We start from the raw sequence: 14,488 nt of genomic DNA on the forward strand, positions 1-14,488 counted from the left end.
GCACCAGCATCACCCACTCTGAGGGACATGAGCCTTTAGAGGTACCTGTACATCTTCAAATCCAGAAGGCTTGTCATCTTCCCACTGATCTGTTGTACAGGCTACTTACTGAACTTCGTAGAACCGATCTGGGGGAGCTGAAAAAGCCATTTGTTGTCATAGAAACAGCAGGACTTTGTACTACTGTGCAGGCTGATATGTGAAGGTATTATTGTTTGGCCTTTTTCCAGGTAACCAGATTGAGAATTGCTAAAAAGCTTTAAAAAAGCTCCTGAAATTTTGCCAAATAATCAGACCTACAGTTCTCACAAACACATTCAAATATTTAGTAATTGTTGTGGAAAAATCTGAAAATTCCTGGGTATGGCAAACACTGATGAAAAAAACACGTTCTTGACCCCAGAAAACAAGCAAGAATTGGTCATCTTGTAAGGTTGCAGGGAAATGTCTAAAAATCTGAAACCAGTTATGAAGAACCAATTATAACTGCAGCCATTGTCTTCAGTCCCCCCTGCTTGCTGAGGCTGATATTTTGAACACCTATAGTTAGAGCAGCAATTTAGGTCAATCCTGCAAAAGCAGCTATCCCAAGGGCTTAGCAGCTGCCAGAGAGCACCCCTCACTGACCACACTGACAGGGCAGGTTAGGGGTTTGTGACTTTTCCTTTACTTTCTGCTCTTTGCTGCTGTAGAGTAGCAGTGCTAAAATCGCTGAACTGAGTGCTGGGAGTGACCAAACCTCCTGGCACTGCAGGACACAGCTGTGTTCCCCTGGTAGCTCCAGAGGAAGACAGGTCTATGCCAAGTTACAGCCACAGGAGCATTTAGGTTGGAAAAGACCTCTAAGGCCATGGAATCCAACCCTTGACCAATGACCACCTTGTCAGCTAAACCATAGCCCTAAGTGCCACATCCAGTGGTTTCTTGAATTCCTCTGGGGACAGTGACTTCCCCACTTCCCTGGGCTCCCTGTTCCAATCATTAAATCACCTTTCCCATAAAGTTCTTCCTAATTCATGCCACAGAAATACAAGGCATATGTTTTAGATATCATTTACTTTAGACAAAGTCCTTTAACAAGAATATCATTTTTGTTTGTTTGTTTTCTTGCATTTTTCTTAAAACATCTTTATCCTCCACTTGCAGAACAGTATTTCTTGGTTATGACAAAATGGAAAGACAAATATCAGGGTGCTGCTAGTTCATAGAAAAAGATGGAATTTTTAATTATTTGGCTTGTTAAATGAGTGCATATGACTAGGATACGTAATGTAAATATTTACCTGTATGCTGGGCACAGTGGGAGACAGAAAAAGCAGTTTAGATTATAAAGGTCTAATCCATCTGAATAGAAACTTCCCATTCTTATCTCAACAGTCCAATGTTCTCTCCATCTGTTCCAAATAGTTCAAAACCCTATCCCATTTAGCACAGAGATCACCACTCCCTCGCTGTAAGCCATAAAAAATTATCCAAATGGCCTTACATGTCCTGTGTGGAGAAAAAGAATAGCCCTGTGACTTGCAAACAGCCTGTCTCTGTCATGCAGGTATGACATCATCTGACATCTCTAAGTTAACATCCAGCTGGTCTATTGCCCCATAAAAATATTCTCCATTTTTCTTACTGAAGTAATCTGCTGCTATTACAGAATACATCTTACTGTACTCCCATTGCCACAGACACAGTAAGAATGCTTTAGGAATTACAAATATGCAATTACTAATCTTTCAGCTCTCTCAGACTGTGAAAATGGATGGATGTGACACTAAATTGAGCCATGAAAAAAATAAAGGAAAATGGCTGGAGAAGCAATTTGTGTGGGAGTGCTTGCCTTAGATTTAATTTCTAATTTTTTGTTGGATAACAGCCTAGGGCTGCAGCCAGCCAAACAGCTTCCTCCTATGCCAGATCCAGCATCCATTCTCTATTCCAGCTTCCTCTTACAGGTTTAGTCCCTTTATATTCAACTTAGTTGCCAGCTACAGGAGTAATCTAATGTGATGCAGAAGGGCATAAGCCTTTGGGAAAAGACAAGCATGTGAAAGACAAAATTGTCAGTAAAGGGCTACTAATTTACACTGTAAACACAAACAAAACAGCAAGGTAAATTTAAAAAAAAAAAAAACCTGTTATTTTCTAGATTCTCCTTACTTCATTGGCTACTCAGACTGTTGCCACTTGTTACAGCTCAACAAAAGAGAGGACTGAGAAGCCTGTGGTGATTCTATTTCTGACCTAACCATGGAAGAGAGATGCTTTTAATCTAGACTCCTCTTCAACAGCATCCTGTGTGACCATCAGCTGGGGAAAATCCAGCCCAAGTGCTTTTCCTTTCCTTCCACATGCTGAATAAGTACTTGTTAAAGGCAAAGTGAGTGTGACCAGCTATATCAGTTTTTTCCAAGAGAGGAGAGGTCATGACTCTCAAAGCCCAGGAGTCTGGGTCATATACTTGATCATCAAAATAATCCCCTTGTTGCCAAAGCCTGGGATTACACAGGCAGGGGAGTGTTGCTTGTTCTGCTGCATCTGTGGTTACTGACAGACTGCAGCCCTTCACTGGGTGGCACCACAGCACAGATGTCTGCCACTGTGGTCTGTAGACATTCTGGTGCTATAAGTAGTAACACCAGCATGCAGACAAACAAAGCAAAGTCCACTTGGTTTTCAAATTATCCCTCATTTAGCAATATTTATAACAAAAGCTATTAACTGACATGATATACTTTTTGCTTGCAGGAAGTCACAGAAGTATTTTACTGTGATGAAATATATGACTCTGGAGTGGCTGGACATCACCTGGAGACATGGAATGCAATGAAAATACAACCATATTGCATACAAACATTTAAAGAGCTGTAAGTCAAGTATCTTCTTTTTGTGATGCACTTCACTTAGCTAAAACAAATCAGAAAATTCAGGTCTATTTCAAATACAGAAAATAATCACCTGGGTATTCTGATACTGACTTAGGTCCCAGAAATTACAGGACATGTTCCCTGCAGGACATATGAAGCAAACTAGAATGACACAGTAAAAGTCATAGTGCTCCCATTGTATGCACTTGTGCCTCACATGAATATGAGAAAATAGGAAATTTGTACATACGAACACTACTTCAGAGTATTTTCTCAAAGCCAAAAGCAAACTCTTGGCATTTGCATGACAGAAAAATGAAGGTTGTCTGGATACATCTGACATGGAGTCAGAGTGAGACATAAGTACCAGGTATCACTGGCTGAAGTGAACCTCTGAAATTTCTCTGCATGACAATTGCAGGCTTGTGAAATTCCTGCAGCTACAAATTTTTCTGTCATGTCCTTTCCCTGGCTGGGGAATCAGTTTTCTGCAGGAAGCAAATTAATTTCACATCAAGAGTGACATCCTTCCACTCTCCCAGAAGGCACAGGCTCTGTGTGGGAAGACACTGGGGTCATTCTGGTGAGGTGTTGAGACGGCAGGTCAGGTAAGCTGCTTGTAACTCACCAAACTGAAATCCACAGATGCAGAGATTGCTCAGATTGCGCTTCAGGAAAGAAGTAATGGGTGTCCAAGGGAGAAGCATATGCTGGGTCATGGGATGAGTGCTGCAGTACCAGCTGGGAGAAATCTGGCAGGAAATTTGAGGATAATCAGGATCTGCAGCTAAGGAAAAATAAAGAGTGGACGTTGCACAATAGAGGACACTGAGTGTAGATGTAATTTCCCCATCCTTATGTATCATTTATATAATGAGAGAAAATTACTAACCAAAGAGGGGAAAACTGGAAAGAAAACAGCTGATGTCATGAGATTAATGTTAAAAAGGTTAGAAAAATAATTATGCTAAAGCATCAGCTGAAAAGCTGATGTTGCAAAACTTTGCTCATTTGTCCTTACTTTTATATGAAAAGCTTGTTTTGATTTTATTTCATCTTCTTTTCACAGATTCATAGGCTATATCTGCAATATCTAAAACTTGCTGTTCCTGTTTTCACGGTGGAACTTTCCTTTGCAAGCATCAGAGAGGTTGGAAAAGGAGTGCTTCTGTGCCCTCTGCTGGAAATACAGCACTGGCAAAAAAATGGTTCCCCTCCACACAGAGATCAGCTTCATCATGGATTCAGCAGGTACACACCACACAGGCTGGATTTTGTTTAATGAACCTTGTCAAAATCAACTTTGTCTTAGTTACTCAGCACTGACTTACTCTTCTATGTAAATGCTGGGATCCAAAAACTGAAGAAAATAAAAAGTATCTCTGTGGAAATCAAGGAAACTATGCTTTAGAAAACCATTTAAGTTACAGTTGAATTATACTGTTAGAAATGGAACTGGTGAAATTTGCATTGTTGCATTCACAGACAGAGGCACTGTGCATACCAGCCACCCCCAGGACAGTGAGGAACAAAGGATCTGCCAAAACCACTAAACATATCCAGCCCCATTGCTACACTTGCCCTTCTTCTGAAGTCATTTCTCCCCATAATTGACATTACCAGAAAATTTTACTTTTCCTTAAGAATTTACGTCTATTCCTTGACTTCAGTCCATAATTTTTGGTTGTTTGGTTTTTTGTTTTGTTTTGTTTTGTTTTTTTGAGGGAAGACTCCCACAGGGATTCAATGATCTGACTGAAACATGTATTTTTCCAGCAGTTTTGCAATAACTTACTAGTTAAAGTAATAGCAGTCATAAGAGAGGAGATTTTCTTGCAGTCTTGCAGTGCTACTACTTTTTTAACTCAGGTCCAGCTGTGCTGTTAGGCCAGCATCTTAACCCAGAATTCTAGCTAGCACAGTAAAAAGCATGATTAGTTAAAGCTGACAGAAACAACCTGCTAATTAACATGTAGATTGTATTCTAAAAATCACACCACTCCTTTTTCCTGCTCTGCATTTAGGTTATCTCCTCCTATAAGCTGATTCAGACCAGACAAACCTCAATGATCCCAGCTGTTTTTCCAAAAAAAAAATCCTTTAGGATTATGAGGCATATACGCAGCATTTCTCTTTGTGCTGCACTCTGTATGCATTGGACATTAATGCAGTTAGTCTGGGTGGTAATGAATCTTCAGCATTCAGATGGTGTGGATTATCATCAGGAAAAATGGGAAAATACTGCACTGGCCACTGTGCAGCACTTCTGGTCTTGGCTTCACCTAGTGAGAAACTTCACCCTTTGTGCATTTTTTCTTACTAAATGAAAACTACAACATAGTCAAAACTAACACAGCTGTCTCCTAATTATCCTCTCTACATGATGCTTTGATCTTGCTAGTCTTATATCTATAAAATATTTTTTTTATATCATTTGTTTTCCTCAAAGTAAAATTTCACACACACAACCCCAAGGAGGCTGTGACTGAATTGCATCCTATGGGCTTCACTTTCATAACAAAATTTACACTGCAGAAACATAAGTTAGTAAAGACATTTAAATAAAACCTTAGCCTGTCCTCTTCTACCTTCCATGCTGTTATTGTAAATTAAATTTGAATCAGTTCCTTCCCCAGATACATCCCCCCTTTAAACATACACTTATCACATACTGTTAAAATTCCATTTCTAAAATGGCAATTTAAACACTGTGCCAAATCTGCCCCTTAGCAGCCCTCTAATTCACATTTATCTCTGATATCAGCTTCAACCATGATACTCTTCCTTTTTACAAGGTGCTAGAGGAGTGTTTGAGCTGTGCTTTGGATTACAGTCCATCTCTGCCTTCTGAGCTTGCAGAAAGGGGTTCTCTGTTAAACAGGAGGCTTTCAGAGCTGCAAAGAGAACTTGGGAATCCATCTAGCACACATATTTTGGAAAGTTTCTCCCAATACTTTACGTGTATCAAAACATGCAAGTATTTTAAAAAGCCAGCTTGCTGCTCTGATACAAAATTGGTTCCTGCTCCATAAGACTGAAGCTCTCTCCTACAGAAAAGGAGAGGAAGAGGTCAATGATTCCTAATACATAAAAAGGACAAAAGACAAGCTAACACTGCTTAGCAACTGTCTTTCCATTCTAAACTCCCCTGTTGCTTCTCATTGCCAGATTTTAGACATTTTGGCTTAATTTACCACTGAGTTGTCTGCATCAGACTAAGGGTTTGGCTTTAGGTTTTTATTGGGTTTTTTTTGCAGGGGAGAGGAGAGAAGAAATTTAAAAAAAAAAAACACAGGGGATCTCAAAATCACCTTCTCATCTCTGCAAATGTATCCCTTTCACTGGGAAGTTCTAACATTTTTACCTTTGAAATGGGTTCAGTTAAGAAGTGTACTTTTGTTGGACCTAGTCACCACCAAAACCTAACTAAATCCTTCCAAAACCTTCACCAGTGCTAATTAATAAAAAATGCAATGGACTTTAGTGGTTGAGTTTTCTGGGGAGTCTCTCCCAGACAGCACATTTTAGCACTTCCTACCAGGCAATGAAACCATAAAAACACCAGCTGCAGACAAGGCTGCAACACCCAGGATGGGACTTCCCAGGAGCCACTTGTCAAAGCCAAGGCTCCCCTGGGGTGCAAGGGGTACTCGGGGCTTTCTGACTTCTGCAGTTTGGCTTTACAGCTTTAACATTACATCCAGATAGCCTTCATGAAGTGATTGCATGATAACAGTGGAAGATGCATGAAAATATAAGTGCATTTTGCAGAAACGTTTCATATTGTTATTATATTCTCTACCAGGCCAACTTCCACTGCAAATCCTCAGAGTCTTGCCATAAAAATGAACACTAATCAAATTAAATATTTCAGGTTAACAGCTGTCTCAAATCATCTAGGGTGAGGCTCAGCAGAGCATTTGGGGTCCAGTGCAGATTTATTCTTTAGAACAAAGATGTGAAATACTTACTAAGACTGTTTATTATAGCAGTACATTTCTAAACTATTGCCAAGAATGTCTGGGCAAATGAAATTACATAAACACATAGCAACAGGCATCCAGCTTCTAACCTGATTATTTTTGGACCAAGATGATCATAGGGGTTTTTACATGCTGATTATGTTCAGGAGGGGATGGAAGAAAAATGTTAAGTAATTGTGACAGAGGCAGAAGTTGTTCCCTTTCAATTCATGATCAGCTGACAAAAACTGATAGCACAGCACAAAACCAAGCATCATTAATCTCACCTAGTTACTTACCTCCAGTGTATACCCTGTGCTTTAACTGTTACTGCTGTTCTAAAAGGAAAACGAAATAAACCCCAGAGGGACATGGATTTCTGCAATGACTTACACAGCTCCAGTTGACACAAGCTGTGTGCAGGCTATTTCTAGAGACTTAACATCTTACTGACAAAACCATAGATGTTATGGATGGATGATATCTGCTAAGCCATCTGTTCTGTTTCACTGCCAAGGCAAAACTCTTCCTACTGCATATTTATTTGACTTGCACAGTAGTTTTAAATACTCAAGTGAATAGAACTTCCCCTGTTCCCCAGGGGAGGTTTGACTCACTACAGAATACTTTTGATTGTCAGGATTTTTTTTTTTTCTGGTGTTAAGCCTAAGGTCCCCCTTTTTAATTGCATCCCAAGACCTTCCCTGCCCTCCATGCATGTGCCAGGTTACAGCACACAGGGAAGAGAAGCTGTGCACATTTGATTGATACATAAAGGTTTTTAAAAGAGTTCATATGAAGAGGGTCTCAGACAAAATACCACCTACCCTACTCCCAAAGAATGTCAGGACAGTGGAGCCTCAAATTTCTCAGCTATGGGCTGTAATTATTGCAATTTTATTCAACAGTTCTAGGTGGAGACAGACTACACTTTCAGGGCACCTTCCTTCATCCATATGAAGGCAGCAGTAGCTTATTTCTAGGCCAGAAGCTCTGCAGAGGCACAGCAGGCAGGCAGCCCCCAGCCCTCCTGAGGAGGAGGAGAGAATGCAGAGACAGGAGAGCTGGATGGAGCCTCCCAGCCATCAGCCTTGTCTCACCACAGACTGAGTGCTGACCCAGTGTCACACCTTCCACGGGGTGCTCAGACAGCTCAAAATCGCACCTCAAGTCCGGCATTATTGCCAGGCTGTCTGAAACTCTCCAGAGTTTCAATTGTGGTTTCAATTTTTACATGTCAACCATCCTCAGATCTGGAGAGCTGATAGGGTGATTTTGTATTACTGCACATCTGCATTAACTACCTTTTGTTCTCCTCAAAACTGATCAAGATCTGACAGCTTTAATGCTTTCCCTTTGCATCTTTCCCTGTGCACAGGTTGTTCTCTAATGTAAAAGACTTTGTCGTGTAATAAAGTTAACAACAAAGGGGTTTTACCCTTAACCAGCCTCTTATATCCTTGCTAATTTGTAGATTAAGTAATGAGGACAATCATTACGAGATTCATTATCTGGTTTTGTCCTGGTTCTAATAAAAGTAGTTGAATTCTTCTAGGTATTTAAATCTCACTGAACCCGTGTACCTAAGTAACAACTAAAACCAAACTGTTGATAATTGATAACCTTTCCACATAGCCTAAGGTTGGCATTTTTTTGCTTTGTTTTATTTCCTCCTAGCAAATGAAGCTGGCAAATGTAATTTCAGATAATTTCATTACAAACTGCCACTTTCACTATTTCTTACTGGTTTTGGGAGCATTGCTTGTTTTCAAGGAAGAGAATGGCCCATAACAATACTGAAAAATATTATTAATAGAGGCACAAATTTGATACATGTATTTTTAACAGTTTAGTGCTGTATCTAAGCACCATAAAAAAGCCTCCACAAAACACCCTAGGAATCTGGGGCAATTACTGTCTCCAATGAGATTTCATAAGATTCAGTGGCACATTCTAGCTAATCTCGAAATAGATTTGCAGTCACAGCCCAATAGGTAATTTGTAAAATCTATCGTCTCAACTTTTCTGTTGCCTTACAAACAAAAATCTGGCAACAGCATCCCCTCTTCTGTTCACATCTCCATCTTTTTCTGACTAAATCAGAATAGTCAGAACAGAAATGTTAAGTACCATTGAGTCTAAAAAGTTCTCCTATGAACAACGATATTTTATTACCTACTTTAGATCATTTTAAATCCTTTCCCTGCATACGTTTGATTCTGTATCACACTTCTGCTTTTACCAAAACATCGCGTGGACCCGAGTCGTTGCTCCGTGATCCCTTGCCTGCAGCACGGGCAGCCCCAGCTTCCAGGGACCGGGAGCAGGCAAGCGCCCGTCCGCCGCCAGGTGTCGGTCGCGCCGCGCCCGGGGATCCATCCCGGTCCATCCCGGTCCGTGCCGGTCCCACCCCGGGATGCATCCAGGGACTCTTCCACTCCCGCGCGGGGTCCCGCAGCGCGGCTGGAAGCCAAGCTCAGAGTCACGGCGAGGGTTTGTTTGAGCCACTCCGACTAAAGCACCCAAGGCCTGTAAGCGATATTGGCTCGGAAGGGAACTAATTAATCACTTGCTACCTGATTACACATTACCCAGCCACAGGCTCAACAGCTGACTCTTCTTTTTTGTCTGGATATGTAAGTTGGCATCTAGGTAACGTCAAGCTAAACACGGCTTGTAGACAGAGCACAGGAGGAGTGGGAGGATAGACCAGGAATGCCAGAGGAATGGGGAAGGATCTGCTGACAGATGTTTCAGGCTCATGGCAAAATTATCAGCTGGGGCAGGACTGTTTTCCCCCTTCAGGATAGCAAGGCACTTCCCTCTGTCTTCCCCCAAATCAGTGCTGTAAGCATCCCTTCCTGCCAGCTCCCTTCTGCCCTGCACATTGAGTGGGTTTTAAGGGAAAAGGAGAAGCAGATCAGACTAGAAGAAGCAGGGGCTGAACACAGGGATGAGGTGACGGTGGGAGGAGCAGGAAGATGCTGGAGCAGTGGGATTTCCCGGGGCTGTCACCATTGCTGAATCCTGGAGAAGCCCTCTCCAGAGCCTAGCTGCTGCGGGAACACTGAGATGTCAGAAGGCTGCAACAGAGATAAGGGTGGTACAAATGTTTGCATTGGGCAGGCACAGAGGGGAAAAATAAAAATCACTGGAGGTATAGAAAAAAAATTACCTTTGAGGAATGATTACTTTCATAAGTCTAAAGACTAAGAGAATGAGGTGGCAGCCTGACAGATTTTAAATACATAAAAATTTTCACAACTGCAAATGGAAGATAACTTCTATTGGTAAAGTAGATGAAATAAGGTGGGCTTAAACTGTAAAAAGAGAATTTCAGGAATTTTAGTGGTAATAATAGTAAAGTTCTAGGATAGATGGCCTAAAGAACTTGCAAATCTTCACCCACAACGATAATTTATAAAAGTTAAAAATGTCTCTAGGATTCTATATATTCTCTTCTATACTCATTATGGTAAAAGGTATGACAACACAGATTATTTTTCTATCATCTTTTCTGTTACATGAATTTATGCAATACTAAGATTTTTGTGATATTGCAAGTTTTATAACTTAGAAGTTTGCAGATCATGTTGACTGATCTCTAATGGAACATACACCAGTGTTTTCCCTGTGTCCAGTCATACTATAACCCCATGGGAATGTTCATTTTTCATGGATTTTTGCTTTCTCCTTCCATGCCTGGCAGAATCAGGAAAGGCAGAGGCAGGTTTCAAAACCTGAAAGAAAAATAGAAGCCAGGTTCCGGGTTCTTAGCCATTCTAAGTTTAAGAATGAGCAAAAAAACAATAGACTCAGAAGGGGTTCATCTTCCCCACAACGTGAGTTTCGAACAAAGATGCACATTTTGAGAGATTAAAATAAAATAAAATGTATTTAATTGGATAATCCTATCGTTCTTATGATGTGTGAAGGCTTGAGACAGAAAAGCTCTACCTGGCACAGATGGGTGCTGATGCCCATGGCCCACAGGAAAACCTTCAACTTCACCTCCTAAACTATTGGTTAACTGTTTAATCTCCCACAGGGTGGGCGTTGTGAGCAACCTGGACTTACCTTTTTTTTTTTTTTTTGTGGGTTTTTTTTTTATTTAATGCAAGTTAACTGAGGTAGCAGAGACTGAGTTAGCTCTCAATTCAATTTTTAAGCATCAACCCTTTCAGAGAAAGGACGCCACCACTTGCAGTGCTCATTCTGTACCTTACATTGGGATAAATATTCCACAAAATCCTTCTGTGCCTATGCTGCAAATCCCATTTCATGCAAAGAAATAGACCCTCACACAGCTGCCATTCACTTGTTTTGCTCTATTCTGGATTCTCAAGAATGAGTAAAATACAGTTTATTTTCTTGCTGATGCAGGCTGTCTGACTTTGCTCAACCACATATTCAACAGTGCCTGGCAGGGTGGGGCTGAAGTTTGGTTTTTCTAAACATCTCAGATTGTCATTCTGAAACTTACAGGCGTGATCAACTTTCCGGATTTCCCTTTCATGCTGGAGTGCAAAAATGCAGACAGCATGCAAGGAGCAGCAGAGGGAAAAGTAATAGCTGCAACAATCAGTGATTTCTCACAACAGCTCCAACACCACTTCCATCCAAACTCATGGTAAATCTTCCACTGACATCAAGAGCTCCAAGTCTGACCCAGAGCCAGTGCCAGTGCACTCTTGTCAGATGCAGGTCTTGTTTAAGTGGCCTGAACTTTTATCAGCTTTGGTGGAACTTCCACAGCTTCCAATTGTTCCAAGAACAAAATCAATCTGAGTGTAGGATCCACATTAAATGAGTATCGTTCCTGCACTACTCGTGCAGTCTCCTTTTTGCTTTATGGTGCTTTCCATTCATAATCCCATTGCTAATTAACTGTTATATAATAAAAAAAGACTAAGCTAAAGTGCCTTTTAGAGACCAATCAGCAGAGTCCTGTAACAGACTACTGAAGAAGGAATAATGAGGTGACACCTGAGCTGCTTTAAGAAACCAAACCAACCAACAGAATAAAACCCTTATGAAAAGCAAGACAAGAAACACAAACTTTCATCCCTCTCCAGAAAAGACAAGTAAACACTCTAATTTCAACTTCCCTTGAACTTTACATATAAAACTCACTTTTGAAATTCACAGAGAAACCACAAACGGAACTGTAGTAATGCCTCTGCAATCAAAACAGCTTTGGGTACATCTGCATGCCTGGGGGCAGATAAATTAGAGTATCTAAGGCTGGAGGGATGAAAGAGAAATCAAGTCCAGACAGCAGCTAGCCATGTTAGCGCTGCTGAAACTTGCAGGCCACACAAAATATGGTACATTAGTTTAGGTTGCCTTGTGGTTACTCAGCTTTACAGCATTCAGGCTCAGCTGACCAGGTCAAAGCACAGAGAAGACGTGTCTGCACTTGACATACCTTCCATGTGAAAGGTAAATTAAATTCAAACACAAACCTCCAGAAACATGTAGCTACAAATGGAAAGAAGAAGGGCAGCCTGTTCTTCTGGTCTTCTTTTGCTTTTCATCTAACTTACTCTTCAAACATCACCTTTGCAAGCTAATAAATTCACCAGATACTGCAGCAGCATTTTAGAGATTGCTAGGACCAAGGCAGACAAAAGTCCAAGACTCTTTCCTAAATCACTCTCCAGATGAAGCTCGTTTAACTGAAATGCAAAGACACACACAGCCACTCAGAACGAGGAGTCAAAGGCAAATGAAGTGTTTACACTCTCCTCTCACATATCATCAGCGACAGAAACTGCTGTACCTCAACCACAACTAGTCAAACAGGCCAGACATTTCTTTGTAATGGACACAGCAGTAACACACGGTCTGTGTGAGAGTGGCTGCACCCCTGAGTATCGTCCTGAGAGCACGGGAATTCTGCTCATGAACCCCTTGTGAATTATGTTTGTGTCCATCTCTGTTAGACCAAAATTTCATTTAATTTGCAGGACTTATTTATCCTCCACAAACTCCTCTTTTTTCTAGAATTCCAAGTCTAACAGCAGGGCAGAGAAAAAACAACCTCTAGAGGCAGTCAATTTACAAAGTATTTCCAGGTCAGCATGCCATGAGCCAAAGAGGCTCACAATTAGAACCGAAGCCAGCTCGGCAGCCAGCCACCCCAGAAGAGAACTGAGCAGAAACCTTGGACGTGTTTGCTTCTCTCTTCATGTAAAGAGTTCATTTTTTGACATCCTTTCCACACCTATAACCCAACAAAATGTTAGGATTACAGTGTTGCCTGGATGTGCAAGTTTTTAAAGCTTTAAAGGCCATACAGACTCACAACACGTTAAAGTCATAATTATATTACTTCCAAAGCCGTGGCACACGTGGACCTGCTTGATGTACCCAAGCAATGCTCACAGGGCACAAGCTTTTCCTGACTCCGAATAGGAGGTCCATGCATGCAATTCTATCAGTGAAAATCCTACTTCTGATTTGTGGGAACTCTTCCACTTTCAGTTTCATTAAATTATTGCCAGGTTCTGATCACAATGAGGAAACACAGTTAAGGCATTCCAGCTGGTTGATGGAAGGAGGGGGAACTCATGCTGGTGAGTTCTGACTGCCATTATTTTGAAGTTAATATTGTTTCTTTCCTGACTCATTGTATTATAACAATGACATTCACTTAGAAGGGAAGGAGAAGTTTTATTATGTTGATTTCCCATAACAGAAGGAGAGTAGAGGCCACACAAAAGGCTGAGGCTGCAAGAGGCACATATCAAAATGCCTTTAAATACAGCTAAAAATCCTTTGCTATTTGTTCAACTTCACTCTGAAGGCAAGTGTAGATCAGAGCCATATTAGCCTCATTTCATGAAGGAACACAGTCAAACAGGACAGAAAGCATGACCTCTAGGAATACTTACACTTTCTCCAGTGTACCTGCGAGACTCTGTGTTTGAAGTCCTTTCTATCCCTACAAATAAATGCTCTGATTAAAGGAACTAGTCCTAAGGAAACTTCTTCAAGAAGGAAGATCAAAACAATGGTTATTTTATCAACAAACTATCTGCATAAATGCACACAAGATCAACAAAGGTTAGTGTGAAGGTTGCTTGATAACCTGCGTGAGAAAGCTGGGTCCTCTCCCCGAGCAAGCATTAATTTGTATCATAATTCCCAAGGTGTCAGGCTGGGTGGTACCAGCCTGTTCCGTGTCTTGTGTCTTCAGTAACCTGTTCCCAGAAGGCTGCCCACAGGTGGATTAGAGATAACACTCAGATAAGTTTGAAGGGCTGCAGTAAAGGCAAAACTGAAATAAACACTTTGTCTATGAACTATGCCTCAGCTTTCGCACGTGTGCTGAATGAATTTTGTAATTAAACTCCATCTGCCACGACTTCATTACTCTGGGCTTTAATTTCGAACAGCAGCATCTACTCTGCCTGCACTTCAGCAGGGACATTGTCTTGTAGCCACAAATACTTACACGAGAACACAAACACACCACTACTGCTGTAAATCTACACCGTTCCCATACAAACACCACAGCCCCCTCCTAGTGTGAGGGGACAAATCAAGCTAGACCAGAGGTCTTCCTTCCTCCTGGGCACAACGCCCGAGAGACCCTTCCCAGCCTCAGCCGGGCTCCCTCCGCTGGGCCCCGGCCCCACCTGCCCCCGGCTCTGCCCGGCT

General features: G+C 41.4%; 1 long non-coding RNA gene across 1 annotated transcript; it reads right to left on the minus strand.

Annotated features, from left to right (window-relative positions):
- Positions 1-1,222: 1,222 nt before the first annotated feature.
- LOC135304136 (uncharacterized) lies at positions 1,223-14,416 on the minus strand. The gene is made up of 3 exons (XR_010365579.1): positions 13,720-14,416; positions 3,490-3,648; positions 1,223-1,491 (listed from the first exon to the last, which is right to left on the minus strand). It is a non-coding gene; the product is annotated as an uncharacterized LOC135304136 (long non-coding RNA).
- Between the last annotated feature and the right edge of the window lie 72 nt (positions 14,417-14,488).

The sequence above is a fragment of the Passer domesticus genome, chromosome 7 (genome assembly GCF_036417665.1).
Source record: "Passer domesticus isolate bPasDom1 chromosome 7, bPasDom1.hap1, whole genome shotgun sequence".
In the NCBI taxonomy this organism is placed as follows: Eukaryota; Metazoa; Chordata; class Aves; order Passeriformes; family Passeridae; genus Passer; species Passer domesticus.